This window comes from Heterodontus francisci, chromosome 2 (assembly GCF_036365525.1).
Source record: "Heterodontus francisci isolate sHetFra1 chromosome 2, sHetFra1.hap1, whole genome shotgun sequence".
NCBI lineage: Eukaryota > Metazoa > Chordata > Chondrichthyes > Heterodontiformes > Heterodontidae > Heterodontus > Heterodontus francisci.
The window spans coordinates 90,098,511-90,112,724 of record NC_090372.1 but is presented as its reverse complement, the minus strand read 5'-3'; positions in this window follow the sequence as shown (position 1 = coordinate 90,112,724).

The window sequence follows — 14,214 nt, the reverse complement described above, 5'->3', positions numbered from 1 at the left end:
TGCAGAGCTGGGCTGAGAATTGGCAAATGGAGTTCAACCTGGAAAAGTGTGAAGTGATTCATTTTGGAAGGTCGAATTTGAATGCGGAATGCAGGCTTAAAGACAGGATTCTTGGTAGTGTGGAGGAACAGAGGGATCTTGGGGTCCATGTCCATAGATCGCTCAAAGTTGCCACCCAAGTTGATAGGGTTGTTAAGAAGGTGTATGGTGTGTTGGCTTTCATTAACAGGGGGATTGAGTTTAAGAGCCGCGAGGTTATGCTGCAGCTCTATAAGGCCCTGATTCGACCACACTTGGAATATTGTGTTCAGTTCTGGTCGCCTCATTATAGGAAGGATGTGGAAGCTTTAGAGAGGGTGCAGAGGAGATTTACCAGGATGCTGCCTGGACTGGAGGGCATGTCCTACGAAGAAAGATTGAGGGAGCTGGGGCTTTTCTCATTGGAGCGAAGAAGGATGAGAGGTGACTTGATAGAGGGGTACAAGATGATGAGAGGCATAGATAGAGTGGATAGTCAAAGACTTTTTCCCAGGGTGGAAAGGGCTATCACCAGGGGACATAATTTTAAGGTGATTGGAGGAAGGTTTTGGGGAGATGTCAGAGGTAGGTTCTTTACACAGAGAGTGTTGGGTGCGTGGAATGCGCTGCCAGCGGTGGTAGTAGAAGCAGATACATTAGGGGCATTTAAGCAACTCTTGGATAGGTACATGGATGATAGTAGAATGAAGGGTAGGTAGTTAGTTTGATTTTAGAGTAGGTTAAATGTTTGGCACAACATCGTGGGCCGAAGGGCCTGTACTGTGCTGTACTGTTCTATGTTCTAAGTGCGTATTAGGCACAACACCTCTCTTTAATGTACACACCTAGACAGCATTTTTCAGAAGGGAGTTGGCATTTGCCAAAAATGAAACTGAATTTTTCAATGTTCAAACAATGCACACCCACATCAACACTGAGCACAACAACAACAGTTGTGTAAAGCGTTTACCTGTAGAATTGCTTGACATATAACAAAAATAATTTAGCAACCACAAGGGTTGGGGAAAGGTTGCTGGATTTCATAAACCCAGATCTGATGGAAATAGAGTTAAAATTACAAATTTGGTAATAATCTTTTATTTTGACTTCCCTTTTACGAACATACAACATACAAATTAGGAGCAGAAATAGGCTATTCAGCCCCTCGAGCCTGTTCTGCCATTCAATAAGATCATGGATGATCTGTTTGTGTTTTGAATTCCACAATCCCATTTATCCCCGATAACCCTTGATTCCCTTGCCTAGCAGGAATCTATCTACCTTCGCCATAATAATGTTCCAAAGTCGCACAACCCTCTGAGAGAAAAAAAATTTCTCCTCATCTCTGTCCTAAAAGGGCAACCCCTAATTTTAAAACAGTGCCCCCTAGTTCTGGGCTGACCCACAAGAGGAAACATCCTCTCCACATCCACCTTGTCAAGACCGTTCAAGATCTTATAAACTTCAATCAAGTCTCTCCTCACTCTTCTAAACTCCAGTGAAAACAAGCCCAGTCTGTCCAACCTTTCCTCATAAGGCAACCTGCTCATTCCAGGTATCAATCTAGTAAACTTCCTCTAAACTGCCTCCAATGCATTGATATCCTTCCTTCAATAAGGAGACCAAAACTGAACACAATATTTGAGATGTGGTCTCACCAATGCCGTGTATAACAGTAGCATAACATCCTTACTTTTATTTTCAATTCCTCTCATAATAAAGGATAGCATTCCATTAGCCTTCTTTATTACTTGCTGTACCTGTATACTAACTTTTTGTGACTTATGCACTAGGACACCTAGATCCCTCTGCACCTAGGAATTCTGCAGTCATTCTCCGTTTAAGTAATGCTCTGCTTTTTTATTCTTCCTGCCAAAGTGAACAACTTCCCATTTTCCCACATTACACTCCATTGCTAGATTTTTGCCGACTCACTCAACCTATCTATATCAGTCTGCAACCTCCTTATGTCCTCTTCACAACATACTTTCCTACCTATCTTTGTGTCATCTGCACAAATAGAATTTGGAGCCAAGATAAACATAATCTAAAATTTGCCATCACTCCCCTCATCTACGTTATTGATATAAATTGTTAAAAGATGAGGCCCCAGCACAGACTCCTTCGGGACTCCACTCGTAACTTCCTGCCAATCAGAAAAGGACCCATTTATGCATACTCTCTGTTTTCTGCCAGCCAGCTAATCTTCTAACCATACTAATATGTTACCTCCTACACCATGAGCTTCTACTTTGCACAATAATCTTTTATAAGGCAATAGCTTGTACTTGACGAAACCTGTAAGATGAACCTTTTTTTTCAACTAAACATAATTATACCAACTTGAGGGGTAGATATTGGACCTAGTTTTACCAACAACCAGCACCCCAGGACATCTGGTAAACACCTAACCCCAAAATGGGTCAGGTCATTTTTCAGACATCCTTGGTGGCCACCTAAAACAGTTAGATAGGTAAATGAGGGGTCTAATGCCTGTTTTACATCCCCTCACAGAAAATGGGCATTAATGATGAGGCAGGCATTGGACGTTTCCCACTCAAGTATTTGGAAATCACTCTTTACAAAAGTTCCTGTGGAGCCAGGAGCAATGGGAGTGTTCCCCTGACTCTACAGCTATCATGATTGCATCACATCCACCACCCTCCCACCATTGCCCACTCCATTCTCCTTCTGACGACCTAGCTTTGGGCTGCTGCCAGCTTGATAAACTTTTAATTAAATAAGAAAGCTGCCTGTGGATTTATGACAGGCCCCAGCAACTCCACAAAAAATGTTAATAAGGTTTAAGGACCTGTTTTGGCTGGGGTGTAAAAATGATTGGGTGAGTGCTGTGATGCACCCATGTTGGGATTGGTGTAGATGTTTTTGGATGCAAACGAGAAACCTACTTGGCAAAGTTGGGGATTTCCTAACTAGATACATGTGAGTAGTTATGGGGCCAATTAATGTCCTTGGGAGCCATTAATAGGGTATTTTTAGATTATGTTTATCTTGGCTCCAAATTCTATTTGTACAGGAGAGGTTTATTGGCAAAAGAAATGGAAGTGAGTTTGAGCAGCAGTTCAGGTGGGTTTTAAACTTGTCATTGCACCATCTGAACATAACCTCACTTATTGCAGCTGCTGTCTCAGTTACATAAGAATGTAAGAGCGTAAGAAATAGGAGCAGGAGTAGGCCATTTGGCCTCTTGAGCCGGCTGCAACATTCAATAAGATCATGGATGATCTGATTGTGGCCTTAACTCAGTTGTGCGTGTACATCTTTAAGAGGTGTGGCTATTTTTTCAGGCCAACAGGGTAAGAGCTGTGATGTAACACACGATGTGACCTCTGGGTTTGGAGCAGTCTTAGGAAGTATCTGTACAATGAAGACCTGTCTGTACATGCAGAACCATCCTTAAATAAAGAGTCCACGTTACTGTATTATTGATCCCATCTTTAGTGGTCAGTGCTTTGTGTATAGTAGCATCTAACACAGCGTTTAAAACAACATGCAGCATGGTGTCAACAGTGCGCGTTTGAAGACCGGACCATGCTGCAGAATTTAAAAAATTTAAAGTCGAAACATGGAGCAGAAGATTGGGATCATGGTGTTCTACCTCAGCTCTAGGTCACGGAGAGGAACCAGCCTGAAGTCAGGAAGAGCCACACACAGAAAAAGGCAAAGTGTCTTTAAAACTGTGAGTATCTGGTTTTAAAATTGCAGAACTGGTGGTCAAAAGAAGAAGCAGGTCGGTCCAGGATCATGCTGGCCAAGTTGGCTGCAGGTTACTCCAGGATCGCACCGTCCAAAGCTCATTCTGACCCAGCTAAAGGTAAAGGGCTGGCTGCCATTGCAGAGTCCTTTCCCAGGTTGACTGCTTTGTGTGATTGAATACTACCAGGTCTGCAATTGAAGCTAGTAGCTTCGCAAGCCAGGGTGAAGTAACTTGGGATAAGTTAAAAGCACTGTCTATGGAGGAGTTGAGAAAAATGGCTGAGCAGTGTAGGATCATTGTACGTGGCAAGGCTAGGAAGTCTGAACTCCTAAGGCTAGTGGCCAACCATTTTTCCCTTGAATCCGAAGAAGCAGAAACAGGGTTAGAAGTAGACTCCGACAGGGTATTGCTAGCAAAGGTACAGTTGGAACAGAGGAAACTTGAATTAGAAGACAGGGAAAGAGAAAGAGAGAGACAGGAGAGAGAGAAAGAAAGAGCCTTCCAGAAGGAACGTGAAGGTAAACAGAGGCAGGAAAGAGAGAGAGAGAACCTTCCAGAAAAAATGCAAAGAAAGAGAGCTGAAGTGGCTTGAGTTAACTAGGGGGTGACAGAGTAAACCCAGAATGGCCATTATGGAGGAGCGTAATTCAGGGATGGGTACTGAATTATTAAAACTATTTCAACTAATCCCAAAATTCAATGAGGAAGATGTGGAAGTGTTTTTTGTGTCCTTTGAGAAACTGGCAAGGCAGCTAAAATGGCCAGCTGTGACCTGGCTTCTTTTATTACAAAGCAAGCTAACCAGAAAAGCCCATAAGGTTTATCAAATTATGAACTGACAAAAAATGCTATCCTCGGGGCGTATGAATTAGTACCAAAAGCCTATCACCAGTTTAGAACACTCAAGAAGCAAGCTAAACTGCAGTAAGAATGAGACCCAGGAGGCTTACTCCTACAGATGCAGGAAAAGTTAATAGGATTCCTGAAAGCTATCAGGGTTTTTTGTTTGAAAGATAAGTAACCCATACCCCTCGAGTGGGGCAAGCAAACCCATAGTAATTCTCAGGGACACAGAGGGCACTAGATCCCTTTTACTGGGAAAAGGCCTGACCTTTCCCCCAGAGAGTGCAGTGAACACCAGAATGGTGGCAAATGGTATTGGAGGGCAGTGTATGCCTGTACCTGTTCATCGGGTGCACCTGGAGTGCAATCTAGTTTTGGGACCGATGACCATAGGGATTGTCCCTAGTTTGCCTGTGGACGGGGTTGACCTGCTCCTAGGTAATGATCTGGCAGGGGTAAAGGTGGTAGCCCTCCCCAGTAGTGAAAGAAAGACCGCAGGAGGTCAGAGAGACAGGGCGGTGGCAGGAGACAGTCCCCAGCAGTTTCCCTGAATGTGTAATGAGTGAGGCCATGATCAAACCAGCTCTCCCAGAGGAGACTGAATTAGTACTGAATTGGAGACTGAAAGGGAAGGTGAAAAAGGGACGAAGAGAGCAGGTTAAAGGAAGTCCGGGAGAAATCCTAAATGGAAACCCCGACTCTCTGGTCAGCCAACCCCCAAAAATTTGAAAAGTTAGATCCCACATCCTCCTGTGTAAATATAGACACTAGAAGCACCCCACCAGAGTGGCTAACAGCATTTTCACGAACCTGCAGAGACAAAGAGAGACCTCTAGGGGGCAGAGAAACCATCGAGGTGATGCCTCACCTAGTCAAGGTGTCACAGGGGAGTGCAGTGCAGTCTGCACAAATACCTACAGGCAGGAGTGTCCCAGAGGACAAAGGAGAGATTAGCAAAAAATCCTCCCCCACTGTCAGAAAAAAAGAGAACCACCCATCTCCTGAAGTCAGAAGCCTTTGCATGACTCAGCAAAGCACTGAAATCCAATTCCAATCCAATCCGCCCCCCCCCCCCCACCACCCCCTCTCCTCCCCCCACCTTTTTGCAGACCTCAACAGGAACAAAGATCCTCGACAGGCATGGAAATGGACAAACTGAAGAAAAAGAACCACAGGTTTATTGGGATGCCAAAAAGGGCAGTTTAAAGCAACACTGCTACCAAGAAAAGATAGGCTGTAATAAGCTTTAAGATTTATGAATAAATGTGAATGACTGAGAGAGAGAGAGAGATGCATGTTTTTTCCTGTATCTTATATTTTCTCTCTCGACCCTTTTTAATAAAATGTGCTTTTCTCAAATCACATTTCATCCTGCTGGGTGTGGAGGTGTCATGCAGGTTCCCACCTGTCAAGAATGCGGCATATTAATTTTGTCATATGAACATTGATTTTAAACTGTTGCTGGGAAGAAGAGAAGGCCTGTTAAAGGGGCTGCCAGACACTTAGCTGAAAAATATTTGCATACTAACAGACAGTGCTTGTGGAGGCAGAGGACCAATCCCTGACACATTCAACCCCCACCAGACATTGAAGGTGTAAGGAAGAGCATTCAAGAGACTGCTAAGGTGATACAGTCCACAAAAGCCAGGACAGATTAAACCAGCTGGTCACATGACTAACTGGCTGGTCCAGGGTTTTTGGAACTAGCCACATAGTTTTTGAACTCAGAAAGACTGTTTGCTTCTGGTGTGAGAATACCTCTTCTGTCTGCCCCCATCTGTTTCTCACAAGCCTCGGAGCCCACTGAGGACACATGAACTTCAAGAGAGAAAAGTCTCCTACTTCGAACAAGGGTTAAGAAGAATACTTGCCCCCAATGAAAAGCAAGACCTACCTACAAGACCTACTTTACAGCGAGCTTGAAGAACAGTAACCAAAACCATCTTCAGATATTGCCTCAAATATTTCCACTTTATTTCTTCTGCTCTTTTCTGTCTCTATCTGCATGTATGTATCGCGTATGCATGCTAACGTGGGCGCATTGCTTATCTGTAGGCATTAACCGAATTAGAGTTTAAGTTTAATAAAGTTCAACCTTTTTTCTTTAAACCTAAGAAAACCTGTTTGGCCAGTTTCTTTGCCTTATAATTGAAAGTTAGTGAACAAGGATTCACTAAGGGGGAGCTAAAAAAAGGTGGATTTAAAATTAAACCCTATTAGGGTAAGACCAGGTGAAGGCTGGGAGGGAAACCTAGACCCCTTTCTCACCTGGTCATAGCAATATAGTTAATATTACTGTTGTTGAATTTTATGTAGTTAAACTTTAGCTATTTGATGGGGCGAGTTGTTTGTGTTTGGGAAAGGGGGGATTGTTATATGTGTACACCTTTGAGTGGTATGGCTATGTTATCAGACTAGTAGTGTAAGATCTGTGATGTAACACACCATGAGACCTCTAGGTTGGGAGCAGTCTTAAGAAGTGCCTGTACAGTGAAAACCTGTTTGTACATGCAGAACCATTCATAAATAGTCCATGTTACTACGTTACAGATCCCGTCATGAGTGATCATTGCTTTGTTCATAGTAGCATCTAACACAGAGGTTAAGACAACATGCAACAAACTCCACTTTCTACCTGCCCTCCATACTCTTTACTGCCTTGTAGATCAAAGATATGTCTAACTCAGTCTTGAATATGTTCAATGACTCAGCCTCCACTGTTCTCTAGGGAAGAGAACAAAGATTAATGGCCCTCTGAGAGAAGAAATTCCTCCTCACCTCATTTTTAAATGAGAGACCCCTTATTTTGAAACTGTGCCCCCCTAGTTCTAGATTCCCTCATGAGGTGAAACATACTCTCAACATCTACCCTGTAAAGCCCCTTCAGCATCTTATAAATTTTAATAAAAACCCCTCTCAATTTTCTGTACTTGAATGAGTATAGGCCCAACATGATCAACCTTTCCTCATAACCCCTTCATCCCAGGAATCAACTTCATGAACCTTCTCTGAACTGTCTCCAATGCAATTATATCCCTCCTTAAATAAGGAGACCAAAACTGTACGCAGTACTCTAGGTGTAGTCTCACCAACACCCTGTACAGTTGTAGCGAGACCGGAAGATACATCACCAAACCCTTTATTTTGAGATCTTCCCTTTTACAATCTGTTTGTACAGGGTATGCCCATGACAAATCTCTGAGTTGGCACACAGCGATGTTGTTCTATCCCTCATCAACATGTCCAGATGATTATTAGTGACCCAAGAGGGCACTTCCCTGTGTGAATTTGCCTCAGATTTTCCCTGTCCTACTCTACTGACCAGACGCCATACATAATTTGCACACCATTCTGGGTAGCCTCATCTGAAGCGTTCCTATCCTCCCGGATTAGTTCATTTATGGTTTTAACATGGTCTTCCAATCGCTCTGCTACATCCTTTAAATAGACTGTCATACTTACATCTATCGTCAGCTGGGAATCCTAATTGGTATTCTTATTCGTAAGAATGTACTTTAACCTTCCCTTGAAACCCCTCATCTCTGCGTCCAGAGATGCCAAACTATACACCAGCGAGGTCCCAGTATTAAAGACGGTAGCTAGTCCTCGCTTCCTCCTTCGTGTTGCACCCTTTTGTTTCGAATGGGAGATATACCTGTCTCCAGAGACCAGACCCATCACCACTGGTCCTTACTCCGTGTACCAACACTTTGCCCAATACCTTGGCATACAGGCTCTGCTTCTTTCTCCCACTTCACCTAGGGAACCCTATCTCTGTTGAATTCAACATCACTGGTGCCACCTCATGGTGTACATCAGGATGTAATATTTTCCCAATAGGTATCAAAATTAAACCATTCTTTGGGCTTGGGGTCTGTTAGAGACACCTCGCAGTACTATCTGTGCGAGTAAAGGCCAGCGCTTTCACTTCCAACAAAATGTCTTGTTGTCTCCCCTGGTGTTGCCAACCATACCCACCCTTTCATAGTCTAGCGGCCTCCCTATCCCTGACTCTATTACTTGCAGCTTTAGGGACATTTTCACTCTTTTTCCCTTTTCTGTAATTTGCATTACTTAGATTGACATTCCTTTCAGTTCAACACTGGTTTCTCCACCTGCAGATCACTTAACATTAAGATCAATTTATTTAATTCTTTTCAAATGAAACTTTAAAATTTTTATTTATCCATAAAAACCACCGAAAGTATATGAGTCCGTACTGTTGTTGTTTCCTTTAAATGTTTAAAATACCAGCTCATATGATTGTAATTTTTAATTCTAATTTCTTGTTCCCAGACTCCCAATTGCCACAATGCTGTGACAAATGTCCTTAAATTCTTGAAGCTGTCGGAAATCTCGTTGCACTTGCAGCTGTCTGTAACCTGAACAAAAACAAAGGTTCCATTCTGCTCGTGACTGAATGGGTTAATATCTGACAAACACAAAAACTTAAAAATTTTTATAATGTCCAATATCTATAAGCTTAAGCTGCTAGCAGAAAGGGTTAACTCTTGGCTGCTTTGAAAGTGGGCAGGACAAAAGTTCTCAGATTGATTCGTGATATCGTTGTCATCCCTCCTTTTTCTAAAAAAAAAGAACAAATTATTGTCATGTGCTGTTGTTAATTTGAACTGGGTCTTTTTCCAAACAATGAAAATACCTAAATCTTTCTTATTAGACTGTACTCTTTTTTTCAAACTTCTTTTCCTACAACTTCCTCCGATTTTAGAACGTTCTGCTCGCTATTTTTAAACCACTCTTTCATTTGCTCCAAAATTCCAAGCTCTCCATTCTTTTTTAAAATCAAACAACAAATGCATTCCATGCTTAGATAAACCAATTCAACCTGTTTCCTTCTGAACAAAGATGAATTTTTGTTTAAACTTTTACCAATTCCTTGTCCCAATTGTGTCAGAGCAAGAACTCCAATGGTTCCCAAAACAAACTTTTAACTTTTGTGAAAAAGTCTCCAACCAAAATTCTAATTTATGCAGTTTAATATGCACTACAGCAACGCACCAAGGCTCCTTAGACAGCACCTTCCAAACCAGCAACCTCTACCAATTAGAAAGACAAGGGCAGCAAATGCATGGGAACTCCACCACCTGCAAGTTCCCCTCCAAGTCACACACCATCCTGACATGGAACTATATCGCCGTTCCTTCACTGTCGCTGGGTCAAAATCCTGGAACTGCCTTCCTAACAGCACTGTGGGTGTACCTACCTCACATAGACTGAAGTGGTTCAAGAAGGCAGCTCACCATCACCTTCTCAAGGGCAATTAGGGATGGGCAATAAATGCTGGCCTAGCCAGCGATGCCCACATCCCATGGATGAATTAAGAAAAAATTAAAACTGCATCGTACTAACATGTTTGTATTCGTATCCAGATTAGAATCCCCACATGTTTAATAAACCCCATTTGAGTTGGGATCCTGGCCAGCAATCCCACCTCAAATCTCATAACTTCGAATATCTGCTTCTGTTAATTTAACCTTCCCATCCAATCCATCTCACAATTTTATAGTGAGTTTTCAAAATTAAAGGGAAGAGAAAACACTGAAGATTGAAGCACACAAAATATCATCCACACACAAGCCGAGAAAAATAGCATGTGCTTTAAAAAAACAAATTACATATATCTTCTTTCTTTAAATTTCTGAAGTGCCTGTAATTAAAAGTCCATACAAAAGGTTAATTCCCAAGAAACACCTTAAAGAGTTTTGTCCAAAACAAAAGGAAGCCTGCATGCACACAAAAGCCTTTGCAGCCTGCCCTCACAGGTTCTTAAAGGGACAGAACACTAGGACTTCTTACATTTCACTGCAGCTCTCTTCTTTTACCTGCGAGACGTGATAAGACAATAAACATCCCAACACTAATTGCTTCCCATACACCCACAACTTAACTTTACAGAACATTAAGTTGATACAGGTACACTCAATAAACACATGCACACTTTTATATCCCCATGCGCCCATATGAATTCCTAGGTGAGTTATTAACTCAAGGTGCCAAACAACACATTAAAACTCACATACATGCATTATTACTGGAAGCTTCCTTTGCATTCTTCATTCTTACAACATTTGTCTTGACAACTTGAAACTTAAGTCAGAACTCAAACAGAAGCAAGGAAGATAAATAAATTACATGAGCGGTTTTGATTCCTCGTTCCTTCAACTGCTTTTACTTTTCTTTTTACAGAAAAGAGTGAGCAGCCAGAGGTCGTGGTCCATATTGGTACTAACGACATAGGCAGGAAGAGAGATGAGGTCCTGCAAAATGAATATAGGGAGTTAGGCAGAAGGTTAAAAAGCAGGACCTCTGGGGTTGTAATCTCAGGATTACTTCCTGTGCCATGTGCTAGTGAGGGTAGGAATAGGAGGATAAGGCAAATGAATGCATGGCTGAAGAGCTGGTGTAGGCGGGAAGGCTTCAGCTACTTGGATCATTGGGATCTCTTCTGGTGCAGAGGTGACCTGTACAAGAGGGACGGGGGTTGCACCTGAACTGGAAGGGGACGTATATCCTTGCGGGGAGGTTTGCTAGTACTACTCGGGACGGTTTAAACTAGTCTGGCAGGGGGACCCAAAGTAGTAGTCTCTCCGAGGAGATAGTTGAGGCAAATGTAAGGTTAAAGCAAGCAAGTCCAGTAGGCAGGCCAGGCAGGGGCAGGACAGGGAGCGTGGAAGGTCTGGTAGGCTAAACTGCATTTACTTTAAAGCAAGAAGCCTTACAGGTAAGGCAGATGAACTCAGAGCATGGATCGGTACATGGGATTGTGATATTATAGCTATTACGGAAACGTGGTTGAGGGATGGGCAGGACTGACAGCTCAATGTTCCAGGGTACCGATGCTTCTGGCATGACAGAGGTGGAGATAAGAGAGGAGGGGGAGTTGCACTATTGATTAGGGAGGACATCACGGCAGTACTTAGAGAGAATATCCTAGGGGGAACATCCAGCGAGGCCATATGGGTAGAACTTAGAAATAAGAAAGGGGTGATCACTTTGATGGGATTATACTATAGGCCCCCCAATAGTCAGAGGGAATTAGAGGAGCATATATGTAGGGAAATCACAGATAGGTGTAGGAATTAAAGGGTTGTAATAGTAGGTGATTTTAACTTCCCTAATATTGACTGGGACTGCCTTAGTGTGAAGGGATCAGATGGAGAAGAATTTGTTAAGTGTGTCCAGGATAGTTTTGTGAAGCAGTATGTGGATGGCCCTACTAGAGAAGGGGATACACTCGACCTCCTCTTAGGAAATGAGGATGGGCAGATGGTTGATGTGTCAGTGGGGGAGCACTTTGGAACCAGTGACTATAACTCTATTAGCTTCAAGATAGTCATGGAAAAGGATAGACTGGTCCTCAGGTTGAAGTCCGAAATTGGGGGAAGGCTAATTTCGATGGCATCAGATAGGAACTCTCAAAAGTTGAATGGGAGAGGCTGTTTACAGGAAAGGGACGTCTTGCAAGTGGGAGGCTTTTAAAAGTGAGATAGGAAGAGTTCAGGGCCAGCATGTTCCTGTTAGATGGAAGGGCAAGGCTGGCAAGTTTAGGGAACCTTGGTTGACGAGGGATATTGAGGGTCTGGTCAGGACAAAGAAGGAGGCATATGTCAGGTCTAGGCAGCTGGAATCAAAAGAGTCCCTCGAGGAGTATAGGGGATGTAGGACTACATTTAAGAAGGAAATTAGGTGGGCAAAAAGGAGCCATGAGATTTCCCTGGCAGATAAGATAAAGGAGAATCCGAAAGATTCTATAAGTATATTAAGAGTAAAAGGGTAGCTAGGGAGAGAGTAGGTCCCCTTAAGGATCAGTGTGGTAATCTATGTGTGGAGCCATGGGAAATGGGCGAGGTCTTAAATGAATACTTCTCATCTGTATGTACTGTGGAGAAGGTCATGAAAGCCAGTGAGTTCAAGGGAGGGAACAGCAATATCCTGGAGCATATTAACAATACAAAGGAGGAGGTGTTGGAGGTTTTGAGGCGCATTAAGGTGGATAAATCCCCAGGGCCTGACCAGGTGTATCCTAGGATGCTATGGGAAGCAAGGGAGGAGATTGCTGGGGCCCTGGCAGAGATTTTTGTATCTTCGTTAGCCACGGGTGAGGTACCGGAAGACTGGAGGATAGCTAATGTTGTGCCTTTATTTAAGAAGGGCAGCAGGGATAAGCCAGGGAACTACAGGCCGGTGAGCCTTACATCAGTGGTGGGAAAGTTATTAGACGGGATTCTGAGAGACAGGATTTACATGCATTTGGAAAGGCAAGGTCTGATTAGGGATAGTCAGCATGGCTTTGTGCGTGGGAAATCATGTCTCACGAATTTGATTGAGTTTTTCGAGGAGGTGACCAAGAGGATTGACGAGGGCAGGGCGATGGACGTTGTCTACATGGACTTTAGCAGGGCCTTTAACAAGGTCTCGCATAGTAGGCTGGTCCAGAAGGTTCGAACACATGGGATCCAGGGTGAGCTAGCCAATTGGATACAAAATTGGCTTGGTGATAGGAGGCAGAGGGTGGTAGTGGAGGGTTGTTTTTCACATTGAAGGCTGGTGACCAGTGGTGTGCCACAGGGATCAATGCTGGGCCCTCTGTTGTTTGTCATATATATTAATGACTTGGATGTGAATGTAGGGGGCATGATTAGTAAGTTTGCAGATGACACCAAAATTGGTGGTATAGTGGACAGTGAAGAAGTTTGTCTAAGTTTACAACAGGATATAGATCAACTGGGAAAGTGGGCAAGGGATTGGCAAATGGAATTTAATGCAGACAAGTGCGAAGTGATGCATTTTGGGAAGTTAAACCAGGGCAGGACATATACAGTGAATGGCAGGGCCCTGGGGAGTGTTGTTGAGCAGAGAGACCTTGGGGTGCAAGTACATAGTTCCCTGAAAGTGGCAACACAGGTAGACAGCGTGGTGTAGAAGGCGTATGGCATGCTTGCCTTCATCGGCCGAGGCATTGAGTACAAGAGTTGGGACGTCATGTTACAGTTGTACATAATGTTGGTTAGGCCGCATTTGGAGTACTGTGTGGCGTTCTGGTCGCAGCACTACAGGAAAGATGTGATTCAGCTAGAGAGGGTGCAGAAAAGATCCACAAGGATGTTGCCTGGTTTGGAGGGCTTGAGTTATAAAGAGAGATTGGATAGGCTGGGTCTGTTTTCCCTGGAGCGAAGGAGGCTGAGAGGGGACATAATAGAGGTATATAAAATTATGAGAGGCATAGATAGGGTAGATAGCCAGAGTTTGTTTCCCATGGTAGGGGTGACTAAAACTAGAGGGCATAGATTTAAGGTGAGAGGGAGGAAGTTTAAAAGGGATCAAAGGGGTATATTTTTCACGCAAAGAATAGTGGGTATCTGGAATGAGCTGCCAGAGGAGGTGGTGGAGCCAGGAACAATAGTAACATTTAAGAGGCATCTGGACAGGTACTTGAATGAGCAAGGCATAGAGGGATATGGAATTAATGCAGGCAGGTGGGATTAGTATAGATAGGCATTGTGGTCGGCATGGACACGGTGGGCCGAAGGGCCTGTTTCTATGCTGTCCGACTCTATGACTATGAGAAACCCCCAACTCCCTATCCCACCTTATCGTCCAGGGGTTCTGGCCCT